Source organism: Cottoperca gobio, chromosome 17 (genome assembly GCF_900634415.1).
Source record: "Cottoperca gobio chromosome 17, fCotGob3.1, whole genome shotgun sequence".
In the NCBI taxonomy this organism is placed as follows: Eukaryota; Metazoa; Chordata; class Actinopteri; order Perciformes; family Bovichtidae; genus Cottoperca; species Cottoperca gobio.
In genome coordinates this window covers 2,541,196-2,549,155 of record NC_041371.1, presented here as the reverse complement: position 1 = coordinate 2,549,155, position 7,960 = coordinate 2,541,196, and the positions used below count along the sequence as shown (strand labels likewise).

The 7,960-nt window shown below is 40.2% G+C and overlaps 1 long non-coding RNA gene across 1 annotated transcript; it reads right to left on the bottom strand.

The window, feature by feature from the left end:
• Positions 1-5,811: 5,811 nt before the first annotated feature.
• On the bottom strand, positions 5,812-7,669 carry LOC115022869 (uncharacterized). The gene is made up of 2 exons (XR_003833966.1): positions 7,314-7,669; positions 5,812-7,034 (listed from the first exon to the last, which is right to left on the bottom strand). It is a non-coding gene; the product is annotated as an uncharacterized LOC115022869 (long non-coding RNA).
• Positions 7,670-7,960: the final 291 nt, after the last annotated feature.

The window sequence follows — 7,960 nt, the reverse complement described above, 5'->3', positions numbered from 1 at the left end:
TTCGTCCAGCCTTTTCTAATTTCACACTGTGTGGATATCTCCATTCAGTAATTACAATCCCATCCATTCTCATTTTCCCTGTCCAGACAATGTGCCCTGGATATACACAAAAAAAGAAATCTCTTGCCTCTTTACACACACTCTCACCTCGCACGTACACACACCAGGATAGACCCCCTGCGTTCACAGACACATACAGAAATAGAGGCAGTGTGTGTGTGCGTGTGTGTGCGTGTGTGTGTGTGTGTGTGTGAGAGATAGAGGGAGAGAGACAGATGTGAACTGTCACAACACTAAATTCACCAACGCACACAATCACACACAAGCACATCGCTCTCAAAAATCCAATTACAAGCCAAACTGCAGACTGTAAAGTTGGGCTCATTGTTAAAAAACTTAATAATTTCAAAATAATAGGAATTCAAATCAAAATGATAGGCCTTGCAGATAGGCAACAACAGATAACAAGTAAGAGTAAGAGCATAGAAATAAGTACAATACAGAAGATTATTAAAGCAGACAAAGACTTAGATTATAATGTTGGCAATAATTATTAGTTAACAATTAATTAAATTACCAAAAGTCAAGTGATACACCAGGGGTTGGAATTTTGTATGGTTTGTAATCCAGCCTGATAAGATCCAGATAAGGTACGTTGACTACTTCTTCTGTCTATATGACGTGAGCCTCTGCAATATGTGGCAGGTGTGTAACGCACTTAAGGCCCCTGAGGTCAAGACTTCACAGGAAACTGGAGCCTCACAGATGGATTTACTGTATACTGTAAATATACTGAGGTTTGCAATGAACAAAGGATCTAAACCTCAGGTATCTCCTGTAAATGACTTGTGCTTATATGTATTTCTATCCTGTTTTGTTGTTTCTTTCTCTTAATTGTCTCATATGTGTCTTCCTGTTGCACTATTAATAAACACTATGCGATGGTTCACCGGAGCTGATACATGCAGAACATTTGCATAACCCGACTGCATGTAGCCTGTTGACCGTTAGTGGTCAAACTGGATCTCCTTCACCTGACTGAGTGACACACTTTGCATCTGTGAAAAATAGTGTGTCACTGCCTGCTTCACTTTCTGCATGCATCAAAAGCCTGGACCTCACACAATGACAACGCAAGAAGCAAAAAGTCACAGGTAACAATAACCAAAACAGCTGTTGTCCTTGTTTAAAGTTTAAAAACACATAAATGATCAAACTCAGTGTTAGAAGTACATGTGCTGTAATGCGTATTGATATATTCAAAGTATTCTAGACCCTCTAAAATACTGAACCAGTAATAAAACCTTCATTGTCTAATACCAGATAGATTCAACACATTGATGGCAATTTAAATGAAGACATTACACCACACTTTAATGTGGCTCTTTAAAGGTCCAGAACACTTTGTACATGAAAAGAAGATAATGAGAAAAGTTAGAAAAATCTAATTTAAAGTTCATGTTTGCATCATTTGCAAACATTGGAGCGCACGAGGCCTGTATTTTGATGTTATGATGGGATCAGAACATTGCAATGTCATTATTTTCCATCAGTGTGTCCTGCAGGACTGAATCTCTGCTCTCGCCAATGATATTCCTGCATAATGGTACATTTCTCACTGTATATAAACTGTAATTGCATTGGTCTTTTTAGCTAAAACATCCACCTCAAGTGAATATTTGAACACTTACTGAGACTTCATAACAGATGGCCTCATTCTGAATCACAAAAGGTGGACGGATGTGACCTCGGTTCTTGTTTACGGCTCGGCTCGGCTGTTCTCAGGACTCCCAGGAGACTCGCATTGCAACAAACCGCTGCGCTGCATGTAAACACTGGCCCGGCTTAACTTGTGTTTACCCCACAACTCTTTTAGGTCATCGCTGTGTCCCCCACACGGGCTGCTTAAGCACATATCAACACCGATAGCACGTTGGATGGCGGCTGTACAACAACGGCAGGGATTCAGTGGCTTGAGGTCGTTTTGGTAAAGATAGCTGTATCTCAGAATTTCCAACACATTAAGTAATTGGTAGCTAGTTTGGATTATTAATTTCCTTTGTGGGAAGAAGCAGAAGTTTGTGAAGTGTGAGATATGAATACTGTTTTACCAACTCAGCTCTGGTCCATGTTGCAGTGTTCCCCCGACATGTTGTGTTTTCTACCTGATGGCGTATTTTCCTTATCTGAAATCAAACAAAGACAATTAACATTTGAATTACCTGAACTTTAGTGCAGCCTGCCAGAGAAAATATGATGAGCAAACCTGGTTTTGGGCTTGTTTTACACAAACAAATTCAAATTGTAATACATCTGCATCTTATTGACTCTCAATGCTGCTGCAATCCTGTTAATTTGTTTGTTGACAAATTCTGCGTCTGAATGATTTGGTTCAGTCTCCTTTAATGAGCGACAGCAGCCAAACAATGCGTCTTTCCTTTGTTTGTTTTCCAATATAATTCCTCTGTTCACTTAATTTTACAGTACATTCTATAATACAGTTATAACTTTCTTTCTCTTTGGAGCCACGGCTTGCAGTTTCTTCCCGGGTCAAAGGCTGAGAGACGATTGTTTTCCCTGAACTCTCACTCTGAGCGTAACACATATGCTTGACTGACGAACACATGTATGTATAAAAAATTAATTGTTCATGTTACTTTGCCACATTTTGACATGTTTCCCACCACAGACGCTCCAAATATTTGGCCACCCACCAAAAACTGAATACTAAAGCAGTGTAAACAACATGTCATTTTCATGCCTTTTGATCACTGAGCTATTCTGAGTGAATCTCCCGAGGTTTAGCGACTGGGGGTACGAGGTGCAGAGGCGATGCTCTGGTGCAATGATAAGTTGAGGGTTTTTCCCCTCCTCCTTTGTCTCTTTCACTTTTTAGAATTGCGTTTTTTGAAAAAGAATAATAAAACAACTGTCAGCTAATTGGCAATAGAAGTACACCATGGAGGAATAGAAAAAACTACAAAGTGACTCCACAAGGGAAATGTAGAAACACTGTAAGCACACACACACACACACACACACACACACACACACATGCACACACAGTCGGGTTTTAAGAGCATTCTCCTGTTGCAGAGCAATCCCTCGTCATCTACTTTTATGCTTTCATTGTTCCATTTTTCATTTTTCTTTTATTGCACGTCTCAGAGAGATACTTAATTCAACAGTAAGTCTCCGTCTGAAGAAGTTTACTTGGAGCGACGGCGGTCCATAGCTGACAGACCTTACTCCTGCAGATACCAATGATCTTTATAGTTCTGTGTTTGAAAGAAAAGCACAAAGATGTGAGAGGTTTGCAGCTCACAGGTTACTCAGATACATTCAAAGTAAATCACAGAAGCGATTAGGTAACAGCAAGGACGCCAGTTTTAAGACATATTTGTTTGCTTATTAATGGAGGTAAAAGTGAAGTTAGACTTATCTACATTTTAAACTTTTAAACAAAATTGATGAAGCCTTCAATGGGCTGTTTTCTATTGTCCCATCAGAGTCGGAGGCTAACACCTCAACATAATAGAAAATGTAATCTTTGTTTCTCAAGAGACACAAGCAAGTGTTCAATTAAAACTTACAGCTACAACACTGTGTACATGAAAACAGTAAGAAGTGACGTCAACTACAACTCCCAATGATCATTTTGGTTTAAAAAAATATATATTTTAACAACTGGATATGTAATGCATAAGCCAAAAAAGATCTACCTTCCTGGTTTTCTTTTGCGTTGTGCAGACCATTTGCACATGCGCACTAGTGTTCTGATCAGTCCTAGATTAGGATTATGTCACACACATAAAAGTCACTTTATTCAGCCTTGGGAATGTTTTGCAAATAAAAAACCTTTGAGAAAACAACAAAAACATAAGAGAACCAACAATGTTAATTAACCTTTATTTACAAAGGGCGGTGTCCTGTTTATTTTAGAGATGTCTGTTCTATTATGGCAGGCTAAAACTTTTGTTTTTGTGCTGCGGTGTATTTTTCGTTGTTGCAGTACAACAGTCGGCCACTGGGGGAGATTGACAGCAAAACTGAGTGTCCGGCTCGACATGCATGGTGCATGGTAGAAATGGCTGATTTTTAAATAATTAAAGCTGAGGGCCATTACATTAAACTATAGAATCCTTAAATTGTCCAGGAGACTCCATTAGTTCTGCGCTGAAGTACAGTAGTGGAAAAATCAAAGAACTATGAGAATTTTGCAATGAACCTTTTTTGGCAATGATTTATAATTTTGTGGCTGAATTGTTTTGCTGCTTTTCTTTGCTTGTGGGAAAGCCCAGCATCTGGGATGTCAAAGCTGAATTCATTTAATGATTTGAAAGAAAAGCAAGTGGAGACAACAATACGTAGGCAAGCTGCAGTCCTGCAGATCTGACAGTTGTTCAGTGCCTCTCTACTCGGTGCGTTTAAGTTCTTTCAGTACAAATGAACATCTTGCATAGAGTGTGGTCAAATGGAAAACTGAGACTGCTCAAGTCTGGACTTGATGTAGGAAGATGCTTGAAGCAATAAGTTCATGCCACCTACCTTTATTTATACCTGGCATGCCTTTAACTATAGACTGATACATTATGATAGGCAATATCTTGGTTCTATTAGAGATGTTTTTCTTGAATCTCATTTCTTGCAACACAAATTCGGGTTAGAGATAAAACCTTGACGCACACACGCACACAGAGGCCAACTCATTCATGAACAAATGTACACAAATCACTCACATATCAACAGCGCATTAAAAAAACCCCGCTTTTCAACGTTGCTCCTCTCTATGATCAAACGACACAAGCCATCCTATGGTTGAGGACACATTTGGTCTCTTCCGCCGTGCTAATAATATGCTATCATCGGGCCAAACCACAAATGCACCGCTCATGGTCATAATCTTGTTGTCAGCTGTCTCGCTGTATGGATGACGTGCAGACACTCAAAGCCATTTGGCATGTAGGGATGAGATCCCACAGCCCCAGCTTAATTGGATTTTGAAATGTGGTGTGTGTGTGTGTGTGTGTGTGTGTGTGTGTGTGTGTGTGTGTGTGTGTGTGTGTGTGTGTGTGTGTGTGTTCATCTGTGGGTGTATGCACACATGCATTGGTGGTTCAACACATCCGAGTGTTCTCACATGTGTGCATGAGTATGAGACGCATTAAAAACATATCGCTTGTCAGGTGAAAACCTCACAATTTACAGGAGTTTTCAGGAGTGGAGAAAACACACTTGATCTTAAACAGCTTGTGTTTTGAGATTATCTAATTGGTTTCGAAAGGGTTTAATCAGCTCAGACCGGTGGAAGATGAATTTAGTAGTGTTCTCGAGTAAAAGAAGCAATAATGGGAATCCTGTGAGTGAAAGCCGTGCTTGAAAAACGTAACTTGAATGGTTGTGAGATATGAAACATGAGCAGAGAAACCTCCAGGATATCCAACCTTATTTGGTTTATTATCTGTAAAATGATCACTATAAATCCTTTCCCAGTTCTCTTAATACATCCACACAGTTTACAGACACAGTTCTCTCCTGCAGTCACGGGATCCCAAATGTTTTCAGCTGGAGACCCGAAAGAGACATTTGGCATCATGAATTCTCATAACATCTACATGTATAATCTACTGATAAAGAACACAACAAACCATGAATTAAAAATGCATTTATTTCATCATTAAATCACAACAATAATCTTATGTGCTGTAATAAGCCTCATAACAAACTTGCACTATGAATTTGCACTTGACTCAGAAGCAGTAAAGAACACAGTATCTGAGCTGAACAGACCAGCGAGACCAGCGTAGCAAAAAAAGAAGAATCTCATATTTTAATTTGGAAAAATAATTCATACATGATAGCACTGTTATGCACTTTACTCTGCCAGTTGACCACCCAATAAATACACATCCACAAAGCCATTTTTGGGTCCAGAACTTCAGGGAAAGACTGCAGTAAATTATAGCAGCTTCCCTTTTCTAACAAAAATGTACTCAAATGTTGTCATTGTGGGAAATGTCGTTAGCAGATACTTGGTATGTGTTAATATATAAATTGTGAAACATCTGAACACATGACATGACACAGGGTGGCTGTAGGCTCAGGAGGTAGAGTGGTCGTCCACTGGTTGGAAGGTCGGTCGGTTCGATCTCCAGTCCTGTAGTCAGCATGTCAAAGTGTCCTTGGGCGAGACACTGAACCCCAAATTGCTACCGATGGCCAACGGTGTGTATGTGAATGGTGCACGTTGTAGCCCCTGTAGCCGCTGACACTGTATGAATGGGAGAATGACATGTGTTGTGAAGCACTTTGAGTGATCGTAAAAGCTATATAAAAGCAGTAAAAACACACAATCTGAGGTTTCCCTGCTTTCAGATCATCTGAGGGATTACACGTTGAGAAAACGAAAATGCATTGTGTCATTCAGATGAAAGGAGCCTGTTGAACAAGAGGTCTTGAAAAGGTGCAAGATTTTGATGAACGTAAAATCTGAACCAGTAACACTATATAAACGTAGTCGAGTAAAAACTACAGAACTCTTCATAATGTAGTGCAAGGATCAAAGAAAGTTAAAATATATTCAAGTAAAGTAACAAAGCCTGAACGTATTTAAGTCTCGCACTTCAGTAAATGCATGAAAACATCTAAATTGAAGGAGTTTGCCACGCCAACAGCTATGTGCATTTTTCACTTTCCTGTTCCCCGCGCGTGTGCGTGTGTTCGCTCTTGCATGCATGCGAGTTCATAAACCCTAAAATGAAAGGTATGAGATAGCTGGGTGGAAGTTTGCCAGTGTGTGAGATAGTAGTGGACGCTCCACTGCTTCTCGGAGAGACAAGGGAGCCGGCGTCTCGTCTGTATTCACCCAAACAGCGAAGCCCGGCCTCTCTGGATTTCACCGTCCCCTGTTGACTCCAAACTGAAAGAGTGTGCGATGGGAACCTATGGCAGGACGCCGGTGACAGCCTTTCAGACTGTGATCATTCACAGTGGGAAGGAAGAAGCTGTTTCCTCGCCGGATTTGGATTGAAGGGCTAGACAGGGGAAGTAATACATTACATACATTTTTTGACGGAGGAAATAGATTCAAATATGCAGACTTCCACAGACTCCGGGAAATGTGAGCGAAGGAGAAACAGATGCACCGTAAGTTATCTGCAAACCCTCATAAAAGTCTGTTTCAATAGAATATTCAACAGGTTGTGGAAAGTTTCAGCGTGATAACATGTGAATATTAATTCATGACAGTTTTCTCTAATCTACAGAACAAAGAGCAATGCACAAAACTAAGAATGAAAGAAATTCCCACATACCCCGTAAAATGTCCTAGAAAGATTTCTCTTCACAGCGGCAGAGACTGTTGGAGAAGTTTTCCTTCTGTGATCTGTGGTAGTGAAGAGAAGGAGGCCATGCTGGTGGAGGGAATATTTTAATAAAATCTGCAAAACTAGGTGTGTTACGACTCGGTAAAGCTGAGGACCCAAATGCAGAACGCAAGAAAATGTTAACAAAAAGAGAGCTTTATTTAACAAAGCTTACAATTTCAAAAATCGAGGCAACAAGAAAAACTGAAAAAACACAAACCAGGCAAGACACGACGTAGCATGGGGAAGCACAAGGAAGCATGGGTGAAACACGAGTGACGATCTGACAAGGCACACAGGGACAGACAGGGATATATACACACAGACACTAATCAAGGGATCGAGACACGGATGGGGGATAAATGCAAAAACACAAGGGCAGGGTGAATGGACACAGCAGAAACAAATTAACAATCACAGAAACCAGGAACAACACAAGGACAGGAAGTAAAACAAGACATGATACAAGGGGAGTGAGCATTTCAAAATAAAACAGGAAATGCAAATCGAGAGTTGTGACAAGGCGTGACTATAGAAACATAAGAAATAAGCGAGTGCAAACTCAGGTTGTGTTAAAACAATAAATGGAACAGTTC